Source organism: Canis aureus, chromosome 23, assembly GCF_053574225.1.
Source record: "Canis aureus isolate CA01 chromosome 23, VMU_Caureus_v.1.0, whole genome shotgun sequence".
Classification (NCBI taxonomy): Eukaryota; Metazoa; Chordata; class Mammalia; order Carnivora; family Canidae; genus Canis; species Canis aureus.
This window is the reverse complement of record NC_135633.1, coordinates 30,271,653-30,284,431: the sequence shown is the minus strand read 5'-3', so window position 1 is coordinate 30,284,431 and position 12,779 is coordinate 30,271,653. Positions and strand designations below refer to the sequence as shown.

The 12,779-nt window shown below is 39.9% G+C and overlaps 1 protein-coding gene across 3 annotated transcripts in view; it reads left to right on the top strand.

Annotated features, from left to right (window-relative positions):
* The window catches only part of PAK1 (p21 (RAC1) activated kinase 1), a 144,348-nt gene that overhangs the window by 50,486 nt on the left and 81,083 nt on the right, over positions 1 to 12,779 (top strand). The window contains exon 1 of one of the 3 annotated variants that reach the window (XM_077867172.1): positions 10,200 to 10,387. The exons of the other annotated variants lie outside the window; for them this stretch is intronic. The gene's annotated coding sequence lies outside the window, so the exon portion shown is untranslated. Of the gene's footprint in view, positions 1 to 10,199; positions 10,388 to 12,779 lie in introns of those variants that run through there. 3 annotated transcript variants of the gene reach the window in all.

Below are 12,779 nucleotides of genomic sequence, written 5' to 3'. Positions count from 1 at the left end.
GCACGTTAAAAAAAAAACCCACAGAAACAACTGTGTCTAAAGTGTCTATGAGTTCTTAAAATGGGGATATGCCTATTAAAATGTCTTCTGCTTTGATAACACAATGAACCTTAAAACTGCTTTGGGGTTTATAAAGAATTTACTTATGATAATGAAATTTTAAAAAAGCCATTTGTGTTGCTGCAGTTTTAAATATTTAAGAGCTATATTTAACAAGCATGTATCCTGGGATATAAATGGGACAGAGAGCAGTTGAATGGATGGGCCAAAAGATATGTATGTTTTTATTTTTGTTTTGATTCAGTAGATATAATTGTTAAGAACTGTCTATGTGGGAATCTTCAATTGGGTACTGAGGAAACAGAAATGGATGAAACATTCTTTAACCAAAGTGCCTTCTGGCTGGAGATATAAGACACCTATGGTAAATTTTCAAGAGGTGCTCTCAGATCCTAAAGGAGGAGGACCTATTCAAGCCTTTGGGCAGAGATGGCAAATTAGAGATAACACTTCAAGATTAAAAGTTTGCCAGGAAACAGAGGGGGATAATGAGAGATAAGGCTCTTCCAGCAAGAGGTAGCAGCAAGAACAAAGGCACAGAGGCTTAGAGTAGTACCTGGTACTCAAAGCACTCAGCAAATAAGAGATAAATTCCTTAGAATTCGACAGCTGGGATATTGGAACTGATGACTTTGTGTTCTTTTTTGGGGGAGATGGTAAGATTTTATTTGTTAGGATTAGTGACAATATATAAGGCTGGAGGTTTTTTTTTAAATTTATATTTTTGCTCTACCATTTAAAAAAATTAGAGTATAATTGACATAGAACATTTTATTAGTTTTAGGTGTATAACATAATGATTCCATATTTATATATACATTGTAAAATGTTCACCAGTGTAAATCTAGTTAACATCTGTCATGAGACATAGTCACAAAATTTTTCTTTTTTCTTCTGATGAAGACTTTAAGATTTGCTTTCTTAGCAACTTTCAAATATATAATACAGTATTATTAGCTATAATCACCATGTTGTGTATTACATCCCCAGGACATTTATTTTATATTTTTTTTTTTTTAAAGATTTTATTTATTTATTCATGATAGTCACAGAGAGAGAGAGAGGCAGAGACACAGGCAGAGGGAGAAGCAGGCTCCATGCACCGGGAGCCCGATGTGGGATTCGATCCTGGGTCTCCAGGATCTCGTCTTGGGCCAAAGGCAGGCGCCAAACCGCTGTGCCACCCAGGGATCCCAGGACATTTATTTTATAGATGGAAGTTTGTGCCTTTTGATTTCCTTTGCCAGTTTCACCAACCCCTGTCCCCCACTTGGCAACCACCAATCTGTTCTATGTATCTATGAGCTTTTTTTTTTTTTTAGATTACACTTACAAGTGTGATCACACATATTTGTCTTTCTCTGACATTTCACTTAGTATAACAAACTTGAGGTCCATCCACGTTGTTGCAAATGGCAAAATTTCCTTCTTTTTTATGGCTGAATAGTATTCTGTTATACGTATACATCACATTTTCTTTATTCATCCATCAGTGGACATTTAGATTGTTTCCATATCTTGACTATTGTAAATAATGCTTCAGTGAACATTGAGGGGTGGTGCATATATCTTTTCAAATTAATGTTTTTACTTTCTTTGGATAAATACCAGAAGTTGAATTGCTGGGTCATATAGTGGTTCTATTTTCAGTTATTTGAAGACTATTCATACTCTTTTCCGTAGTGGCTATACCAATTTACATACCCACTAGCAGTGCACAAGGGGTCCCTTTTCTCCACATCCCCAGCAACACTTGTTATTTTTTGTCTTTCTGATAATAGCCATTCTAACAGCTGTGAGGTGATATCTCACTGTGATTTAGATTTGCATTTCCCTCATGATTGGTGATGATAGGGTGTATTTTTAAAAAACAATTTATATATGGGAAGAAAAAGTATAAGCAACAGATAACTAAGATGAATAGGTATCATTTGTTTGTACTGCACAGCATTTTGTGTTCCCCAATTTATGAGTCTTCTTGGGGGCGTAGATGCTGTACCCTAAAGGAGATAAAAATGTATCTTAGGTAGTTGCTTTTCATACTGCCCTGCTTTTGGAGAACAGGCCTAGCTTTCACCAATACCATACTTGGCTTTGAGACTTAATGATATGAGAGAGAAAGTAATGGGGAGCTAACTTTCTGCCTTTGGCGACAGAGGCAGTAGCATCAGCCTGCAAGTTTCTCTCTGGCACCGAAGTGGTATTGATGCTAGTGACTCTTGCACTGCGGTAGAATTCTTGCACTACCAGAAGTGGCAGTGCTACCCATTCTAGCATCTAATGATCAGAAGTAATAGCAATCATTTCCTTATTGAACTGGGTCATCAGTGTGGCTTTGTGCTTTGTGTTGGATTCGATGTAGAGGTGATAGAAAAAGAAGAGTCAGAGGTCAATGAAACTTTTGGCTAAGCAACTGAAAGAGTTGGATTGCTATTTACTGGGGCGGGGGCGGGGGAGGGCGCAACTGAAGAACAGATTTTTGACCTGTTAAGTCTGTCAGTGACATAGCTTTGTTTCTATTGTATTTAGAAATGCGTTGCTGCTGCTGCTGCTTCTCCTTTTTTAAATGCTTTATTTCTTGAAAGTAAGAAGTAGGTCTCCTCAGGTTTGTATCCCTCAACACTATCACTGTGTCTGGCATGTAGAACATATTCAGTAAATAGTAAATGACTGATGAGATTATTTGCTGTTTCCTTGAATGACTAGACTATTTACTCTTTTCTAAACAGAGTACATGCTTTTTCCTCCTTTGAATCTTTGCTTTTGTGGTTCCCTCAAACGAATTCTGTATCTATCCCCAGTCTCAATACCTCTATGTATAAAAATTCTACTTCTTCAATACCCAGCCCAAATATTGTCCTCTCTACCAAACTTTCCCCATCTCTATAGATGCAATTAATGTCTCCCTTCCCTGCACTTTTTTTTTTTTTGGCCAGGTTTGAACTTCAAGTACATTTTCATTTATTTGCTTTGTAACTGCTGCTAATAGGTTTTGCCCCCTTTTCCATTTCCATCCCTCCATTGCTTATTTTTCTTGAAGTGTTTTTGTAAGCTATTATTGTTATTTATTTTATACTTCATCTCATTTCATAGTCCTTAATAGGCAACTGGCTCTGCCATATGAAAGAATGGTATGTTTGATGACTACTTTATAAAGTAGCGAAGTCATCATCGTTAACTGACTTCCTCTTACATTTAAGTGGTAATGTGGGAAGATTGTAATTCTCATACGGTATATGTATTGTTCTTAAAATTATTTGCAGTTGCAGGGGATCCCTGGGTGGCTCAGCGGTTTGGCGCCTGCCTTTGGCCCAGGGCATGATCCTGGAGCCCCGGGACCGAGTTCCACGTTGGGCTTCCGGCATGGAGCCTGCTTCTCCTTCCGCCTGTGTCTCTGCCCCCCTCTCTCTCTTTCTATGTCTATCATGAATAAATAAATAAAATCTTTAAAAAAATTATTTGTAGTTGCAAAATAATCAAATAAAAACAATGTTTTTCAAATCCAATGGGTACTATACTCCTCTATGTAAGCCATTAGGTTGAAACCTGTAGTGTCTAAACAAAATTTGCTAATTATTACCAAACATTAGCCTTTATATAGTGTTACCAGGGATTGCAAACTCCTATCCCTATACAAGCCAGGTGAGTAATCTAAAAGGGCCTGCTCAGACCTAAGGTTGAGTACACAGATAAGACATTATTGGTCAGTGTCTGTGACTTGGAAGGATAACTTATAAGTTATTACTTTGTAAACTTAAGGACTATATAAATGCAAGAAATAATTGCACCTAAAACAAGGTAAATGCTAAGTTGTGTAAACTTGGGCAAGTTATTTGATACCTCTGAGATTTAATTTCTTTCTTTGAACATGTTTTTTCCTCTGAAGTCCCTTCTACCTCATTTGATTCTGCTTTTTCATATCTTTAGCTAATAGTTTCTTCCTTGATTTTAAGTTTGATTCATTATCAGCCCTGACTAATAAATCTTCCTTGATTATTAGTAATAATTAGAATGCTGGCTTCTCACCAATATGCCTCATTTTCCTGAGTCTTGTGCTTTATCAGAGGGAGCCAAGCTTAGCCAGACTTTCTGTAGTAGCATCCACCATTGAAAGAGGCTCTCTAGGAGTGAGAGAAGCTAGTCAGCCTTCTATAAACCAACCAGCATCTGGTCTGAAATCTAGAATAGAAGATGCCTGAATTTGATCTTTGCTGCAGAACATGTTAGTGGTCTGCCTTATATTGTATGCTAATGTTTTGTTGTTTCTTCTACTTTATCTAATGTATTTTGTTTATTCAATTTTCTAGTGCGGGATTTTTTAGTTTTATATATGCTAGCCTCCTTTGTTAGTGTTGATTAGTGGAGACATAGAGTATTTCTAGGTTGTCTTTAATCCCTGAAGTCTAATGTGGGCAAAGATATGTGGTAGGTGTTTGATAAATGTTTGAAGAGAAAACATACTTATTGGATTTGCAGGTGATAAAGACTGGAAGGGAAAACTACTATGTTAGATGGCAGAGAGAGAGAGTGAGCAAGAGAGCTTGCAAAAATGGGTTGAAGCCAACAAGATGAAATTTAAAGGGGATGACAGAGAAGTTCTACATTTTAAGTCTGAAAGAAACGGCAACATATGGACAGGCTGGAGGAGACCTAGCATGATGCTATTCTTACAGAAATGGTGGTTTTGGCTGCCCAAGCTCAATATCAGCCGAAGACCTTGCAGTGGCTAAAAACTAATGCAACTTCAGATTGAATTATTGGAAGTATGTAGAATTAGAGGAGGTGATAGTCCAACTATGTTCTGAAGGGGGCAGACTGCACTTAGAGTATCATGTTCCCTATAGGGTACCAGGCAGTAAGAGGGTTATTGCAAACAGGACTATGTTTAGTAGGTGCCCTCCATCACCACTACTCAAAGTAGAGTCTGAACTGTTCTTAGTCTACAGTGAGATAAGTATAAAAATTGAGAGTGCTTAGAAAGCTTTATAGCAATTTGGCAGAATAATTTTATGTCTAATGAATCAAATAAAAAAGAAAATGAACTTTATTTTGTATGTCCTTTGTTTTGCTTGAACCTTTATTTTTTATTTTATTTTACTAAATTTTATTTTTAGAGCAGCTTTAGGCTTAGAGAAAAATTGACCAGAAAATACAAAGAGTTCCCATATACTCTCTCTCTGACTCTCCCTTGCACTTTGTCAATTATCAACATCTTGCATTAGTGTGATACAACTGATGAACCAATATTGACACATTATTATTAACTGAAGTCCTTATTTTATATTAGGGATCACTCTTTGTGTTGTATGGTTCTCCAGGTTTTGACAAATGCACAGTGTTATGTATCCATCATTATAGTATAATATAAAATAGTGGTTTCATTGCCTTAAAAATGCCTTGTGTTCAGCTCTTCATCCTTACACCACCCCCTACTTCGCAACCCCTGGCATCCACATGTATTTTTGCTGCTCCTGTAGTTTTGCATTTTCTAGAATATCATACTTTTCAGACTAGCTTTTTACTGGATGCTTTTCCACTAAGGGTATTTCTGTGTCTTTTTGTGGTTTGATAGTTCACTTCTTTTTATTTCTGAATAACATGCCATTATATGCATGTTTGTTTACTCATTTCTTTATTGAAGGATATCTTGGTTGCTTATATATTATGGCAATTATGAATAAGGTTGCAATAAATATTTGTGGATAGGGTTTTGTGTGGACATAAATTTTCAGCATGCTTGGGTAAATACATAGGAGTGCAATTGCTGGATTGTATGGTAAATCTATATTTAACTTTATAAGAAATTGCTAAAGTGTCTGTACCATTTTATATTCCCATCAGCAATGAATGAAAATACTTGTTGCTGCATATACTCACCCACAGTTGGTGTTATCAGTACTTCGATTTTAGTCATTCTAATAGGTATGTAATTGTACTTCATTATTGTCTCAAATGACATATGATATTGATTATTCATATTCTCTTTATCTTCTTTGATGAAGTTTCTGTTCAGATCTTTTGTCCATTTTTTTATTAGGTTGTTTGTTTCCTTGCTGTTGAGTTTTAAGAGTCCTTTGTACATTTTGGATATAAGGTTTTTTTGTTTGCTTCAAATTTTTATTCAAATTCTAGTTAGTTAACACATCGTGTAATATTGGTTTCAGGAGTAGATTTTAGTGATTCATCACCTCCAAAAACACTCAGCCCTCATCATAACAAGTGCCATCTTAATACCCATCACCCATTTAGCCCATCCCCCACCTACCTCCCTCTATCAACCCTCAGATTATTCTCTATAGTTAAGAGTCTCTTATGTTTTTCTTCCCTTTCTTTCTTTTTTTTCTTTCTCATATGTTTATCTGTTTTGTTTCTTAAATTCCACATATGAATGAAATCATATGGTGTTTGTCTTCCTCTGGCTGACTTACTTTGTGTAGTATAATATACTTTAGCTCCATCCACATCATTGCAATGACAAGATTTCATTGTTTTGGAGGCTGTGTAATAATCCATCATATATACTCTACGCACACACCCCACATTTTCTTTATCCATTCATCAGTTGATGGACATTTGGGGTCTTTCCGTAGTTAGGCTATTGTTGATAATGCTGCTATAAACATCAGGGTGCATGCATCCCTTCAAATCTGTATTTTTGTATTCTTTGGGTAAATACCTAGTACAGCAATTGCTGAGTTGTAGGGTAGTTCTATTTTTTTAATTTTTTTTTAATTTTTATTTTATTTATGATAGTCACAGAGAGAGAGAGAGAGAGAGAGAGAGAGGCAGAGACATAGGCAGAGGGAGAAGCAGGCTCCATGCACCGGGAGCCCGATGTGGGATTCGATCCCAGGTCTCCAGGATCGCGCCCTGGGCCAAAGGGAGGCGCTAAACCACTGCGCCACCCAGGGATCCCAGGTAGTTCTATTTTTAACTTTTTGAGGAGCCTCTGTACTGTTTTCCAGAGTGGCTGCACCATTTTGCATTCTACCAGCAGTGTAAGAGGGCTCCCCTTTCTCTCGATCCTCATCAACATCTTTTGTTTGAATATAAGTTCTTGATCAGATAGGTGTTTTGCCAATATTTTCTCAAATCACTGAGAAATTCTCAAGTCATTCATTCTCTTAATAGTATCTTTTACAGAAGTTCTACTTTTTAATAAAGTTCAATTTACCAACTTTTTCTTTTATTATGGATCATGATTTTACTGTTGTATCTAATAAGTCATAACCAACCAAACTAAGGCCATCTAGATCTCCTATGTTATCTTCTATACATTTTGATAGTTTTTCAGTTTATATTTATGTATATGATACATCTTGAGTTAATTTTTGTGTAAAATGAAGTCTATGTCCAGACTAATTTTTGATGTCTAATTGTTCTAGCATAGCACCATTTATTGAAAAGACTATTCTTTCTTCATTGAATTTATTTTTTTTTCTTATCAAAAATTAGTTGCTATATTTATGTAGGTCTATTTCAGACTCTCTATTCTGTTTCAATGATCTATTTGTCTATTCTTTAGCCAGTACCATACTGCCTTGATCACTGTAGCTTTATAAGTAGGTCTTGAAGTCAGGTAATGTTAGCCCTCTTTATAGATGGTATCTATATAGCTATAGTTACATCCATAAAAATATATTGTCTATCCGCATTTCAGACCAACTGAGTCAAAAATCTGTGCTAAGACTTCAGCATATAGTTTTAGTTTCCCAGGTAATTTTGATGCAAAGGGAGAGTTGAAAACCATCATACTAAAACCGTAAACTCCTTGAAGGTTTGGTTCTGTTCACTGGTGTGTATCTATCCCTGGTGGCTTATACAAGATGCTTCAATAGTTATTAAATGATCAGGTGATTAATAGGACTGGGAGTATCTATCCTGGAGAAGAGAAAATGTGCAGGGGCTTGATAGATTATGATAATGCATATCTGAAGCCTTTAATATTTGTTTTGAAGGATGGTTTCTGAGTGCTTGAGGAGGCAGAATTGGAAGTGTACAGAAAGGCACCTGGCTGAATGTTAGGAAGCATTGTTTAATAATGCTATTTCCAAGAGAGTTCTTTGTTTCTACATGTATTTCATTTTTTTCTTTTCTTTTTCTTTTTAAATTTATTTATTCATGAGAGACTCAGAGAGAGAGAGAAATGCAGAGACACAGGTAGAGGGAGAAGCAGGCTCCGTGCAGGAAGCCTGACGTGGGACTCGATCCCGGGTCTCCAAGATCACGCCCTGGGCCAAAGGCGGCACTAAACCGCTGAGCCACCCAGGCTGTCCTCTACATGTAGTTCAGCAGAATGTGGAAAACCATCTGTAAGAGAGGGGGGATGCTGCAGGGGGTGGAAAGTTGCATAAGATCAGATGCTATGATTATTGATGATTACTTTGAAAAACTATGTCCGAGGCAGAGGACTGTTTCTGCCTTTTATCCGCTCTGTATAAATTGACACAAGGGTATGGAGTCAAAAGAACATTCTAAAGCTACTTTGAAGCTGAGATCTCACAGTGTAGCAGGACCCCCACCCTGTGTTATTGACCAGTTCTCTCTATAACATTGATGCCTTCAAGAAATTCCCTGTCTCTTCCACCAAATTTGGAACTTGTAATTGGCCTAGTGTGGGTACTCAGGGTCTGGGAAAAGTGAGAGATACTTAACAGAAGAGCTCTTTCTCTTCTCATGAATTTTTCCCCCACATTTCTGCAGTTAAATAATTTTGGCACATTGAATGGAGGTGTAGACATCTGGCAGGGAAAACGGATAAAAACTATAAAATTTCTCTCTAGCACACTTAAATCATCGGTCAGGCATAATGCAGGTTACCTCCTCTTTGCTAGGCAGCAGGGCAGGGTATAGCAGTTGATATAAAGATGACTAACATGGCAGAGAGAAATAAAGCATAGGTTTAGGAGTCAGACCAAAGTTGCAACGACTTAGCTATTTTCCAGCTGTGTGGTCTTGAGAAAGTCATTGCCCTTTTTAACCCACTACATTCATTCTGTCTTTCACCCAAGTTGTGCTGCTGCTTCCAAGCTTTGTCCTTAGAATATACTTGTTTCATTTTGGCTCATTTTCCAATAATATATTAGTCTAAATCATTACCATCTTCTTTTGCCTGGAGTTCTTTAACAATCTACTAACTTGTTTTCTTGTTTCCATCATTCTCCCCTTTATTCTCCATTCAGCAGTTAGTGATCCTGTTAGAGATGCAAATTAGATCTGTCATTCTGCTGAAAATCTCCCTAAACCTTCCAATTTTTAAAACTTAGAACAAAACCCAAACTCCTAGTTCTGACCTGGAGGAGACCTTGCATAATGTAACTCCTGCCATATGTCTCAAGAGTAGGGTGTAGAGGGGAAGTTGGTGGGACAATATTATTTCTTAGGGAGCATTTGGATATGTATGAAGGTGGGTTTTTGTTGTTAAATTATTGAGGGGGCACTAATAGGATTTTAGGGGGTCTGGGCCAGGGTTGGTGAATGTCCTGCAATGTGTTGTTCAGTTTCAGGCTCATTACAATGCCTGATTCACAGGATATGCTTAAGAAATAATTAGTGTATGAAACTACGTTCTTCCTGGACCCCAGTTTTGACATGTGATTTGGTAGAGAGCCTACTTCTTAAGGTTGTGGTGAGAAAGACATAACATTTCGTAAAGCATCTGGTACACAATAGCACTTAATAAATGGTAGCTGCTGATGATCTTTCTTTGCTTGGAAGCAGCTGTAAGTGCCCACCTAGAGTTTTCCCTAGGGCATTAGACACCTTTGTTGGTGGGGTAGAGGGGTGGGTGCATCTCTTTCCCAGAAGGCTGATCTGATAAAATCCTGGGGTTGACCTGAGTTGCTCTGGAGTCCAGACACAGCTGCGGAAACGAAGGCACAGAGGGGGTCTGGTTCTCTTCCTTGACTCTGGAGCTCACCCAGGACTCTGACAGGCGCTGGAAAGCCTGGTCTGTGTGAGAAATTGCCTCCTGCTGGAGACTAGGTAGGGGAAAACAGCTGAGAGGGTGGGAAGGTAGTAGTCTCCCCGCCCTCTGAGCTTCGGTGAAAGGAGAAGCGCGGTTTCCTCCCGCCTCCTTCCCTCCCTTCTTCCCCCGCCCCTTCTGCTTCGCCAACCCCGAAGCTGCGCCTCCGCTGCGCCCTGCGAGGGCGGGAGCGTGCTGCACCGGGAGCGGGTGCTGGGGCGGCTGAGCTGCTGGGAGCCCGGCCCCAGCCGAGTAGAGCGGCGCGGGTGGAGCCACGGCGTTGTGCGGCCGGCTGGGCGGGAGAGGTGCGGCTCTGCGACAAAAACAGGCGCCAGAGATGCCGGGGCCAGCTCCCCCCACCAGGTAATGCTGGCCCACCCTGGGGCGCGCCCAGCTGGGAGCTGCTGAGGAGGGGGAGGGGTCTCCGCTGGCTTCCGGGGAGTGGTGCGCAGTCGGGTGGTCTCTTTCCTTAAGAGACCCTAAATGAGAGAAGTGGCTGAGAGCTGAACCTTCAGATGAGCTGGCCTACGGCTAGGCCAGCACTTGGTTTCAGAGCTCTGGCTAGGGAAGGTTGTGAAGGAGAAGCTGATTTTGGGGGGAACTACTGTGTCTCAGGAGCCATTCTCGTTTGCTAACACCTTTCTGCTTGGTTGTTAGGGTGATGCTTTCCTCTGTCTTTGCTTAGCTGCTGGCCTGCTGGGACCATGGGGGCTTTCTCTTGGGTGCTGGGGAGGGGCATTATGTTATAAGTGACCTGTTATGAGGTGGAGTAAACCAGGAGATAGGAGACCTGAGGTAGCTGGTCCTGTTCAGGCAGCCTCTGTGGGCCTCAGTTTCCTTATCTATGCAATGAGGACTTGACCTTATGTTTGTAATTTTGGCTTCCCCAGACTGTCAGACTGACTTTTGGAAAGATGAACTGGTTAAAACTTGAAATGGGCTGCAGAGATGTCCTCAAATAGGGGTATTTGAGAAGCAGACCTTTGTATCCTGTCCTCCACCCAGCCTTTTGGATGGCATTTGGGTGGTGTGCTGAGGACTCAAAGACTTAGTGGACAAGGCAGAGGTTGAAAATGATGATTATTTTAGTGTTGGGTGTAGATATGTTGGGTATTGTAAGGTGGGGTTGGAAAGAAACAGGTCAAGGCATGTTAATGGTTTTTCTCTGAACTGGCCAATGATTTGATACTTGGGTGTAAAGCTGCTTTAAACTAGGCTATCTTTTCTAGAGCCCCCATCTTATTCAGCCTAGTTAATGACAGACCTTGGGGGCTGTGTAATGTCTTACTCACTATGATTCTTTCCTTCTTAATTATCTGGGACCAAGAAACACATGTTAGGCCTGAAACTAACTTACCTTGATTATTTCCATCTCCTTCCTCCCCTGTTTCTGTGATTCTCTTCTGCCTCCTTGTCTTCTCCCCATTTTTCTTTCTGCTTCCTACTCCTGATAATTTTTCCTTCTCCCTTATCCATCTTTTCTCCCACCCTCCACTTTCTTCTTTCTTCCTGCTCTCCTCATATTTCCCTTTCTTATCCTTTCCCCTCCATAGCTAGTTTTTCTTTCCCACTCTTGGGTCCTTCTCTTGGTTAGGTTTTCTTCTCTTTTCCTTTTAGAATTTTTGGTTAAGGGGCGTCTGGCTGGCTTAGTCAGTAGAGCATGGGACTTGTCATCTTGGGGTTGCAAGTTTTAGCCCCATGTTAGATGTAGAGATTACTTAAAAATGAAATCTTTAAAAAGAAATGCAGGAAATAAAATTGTTGGTTAAGATTTCTCATTATTAATAGGCTTGTAGGGACCTTTATTGTGGTGTTTATGAGGTCCAGACACTGTTTCCTACCTAACTCCCTTACGTTCAGCTTTCATTTACAAATTCTGTCTTCCCAAAGTGCAATTCTACTTCTATGTCTTGCTTTGGGGCTGCCAATAAGCAATCTTCGACACTCGCTTCCTTCCCAGAGGGGAAGCGGGCAGTAGAGAGTAAGCAAGATGATAAGTGGAGAGCTTGAAGACTAGAGTGGGAGAAGAGCAAGGTGTCCAATAGGGCTGAGCAGAGGCCAAGACTGTCTTTTATGAGACCAGTGACTGGGAACAAAAACTCTGGCAGCTTTGAAGCATTGCTGACCTGGAGGAAAAGAGGTGACTTGTGAGCCTAGGCAAGAAGAGGGGATAGTAGGGATGGAGTAGAGGGAAAGAAGGTGGAGTCCTTGGGGAGAAGAATAAGTGATCTTTTGAGGAAGAGGGTGGACTGGGCAAGATAGGGGTTGTTTGGGAGTAGAGGTAGGTATGGTGGGAAGACTACAGTCTGGGAAAGAGGACCATATAGATTAATTTCTTTCTCTCCAAAGGCTGGCTTTTTGGACTGGTTTGTTTCTGCTCAACAAACGTTTCTTGAGCAGTGTCCTCAAAGTAGGAGACTGAAAGGAAAAGCAGAGATAAGACAAGGTTGCTATTTTTCTGGATATTCACTGTCTAGACTGTAATGTGGAATGCACATATATACAAAAAGCTTTGAAATGACATCCATCAGCACACATTCTCTGGATCATCTATGCTGTGTTAGTATGGTGCCAGGTGCTGGGGATACCAAGATGGAAATTGGACTCAGTTGCTACCATTGTATGTTAAGGAATATGGGCATCTGTAACCTCCTGTGTTATGTATATGTAATAGAAGCTCAAGGGGCTGTTATAACACAGGAGGAGGAAACTTTAATCAGCAAGTCAGTGGCAGAGCTGGGACTAAATTCAAGTC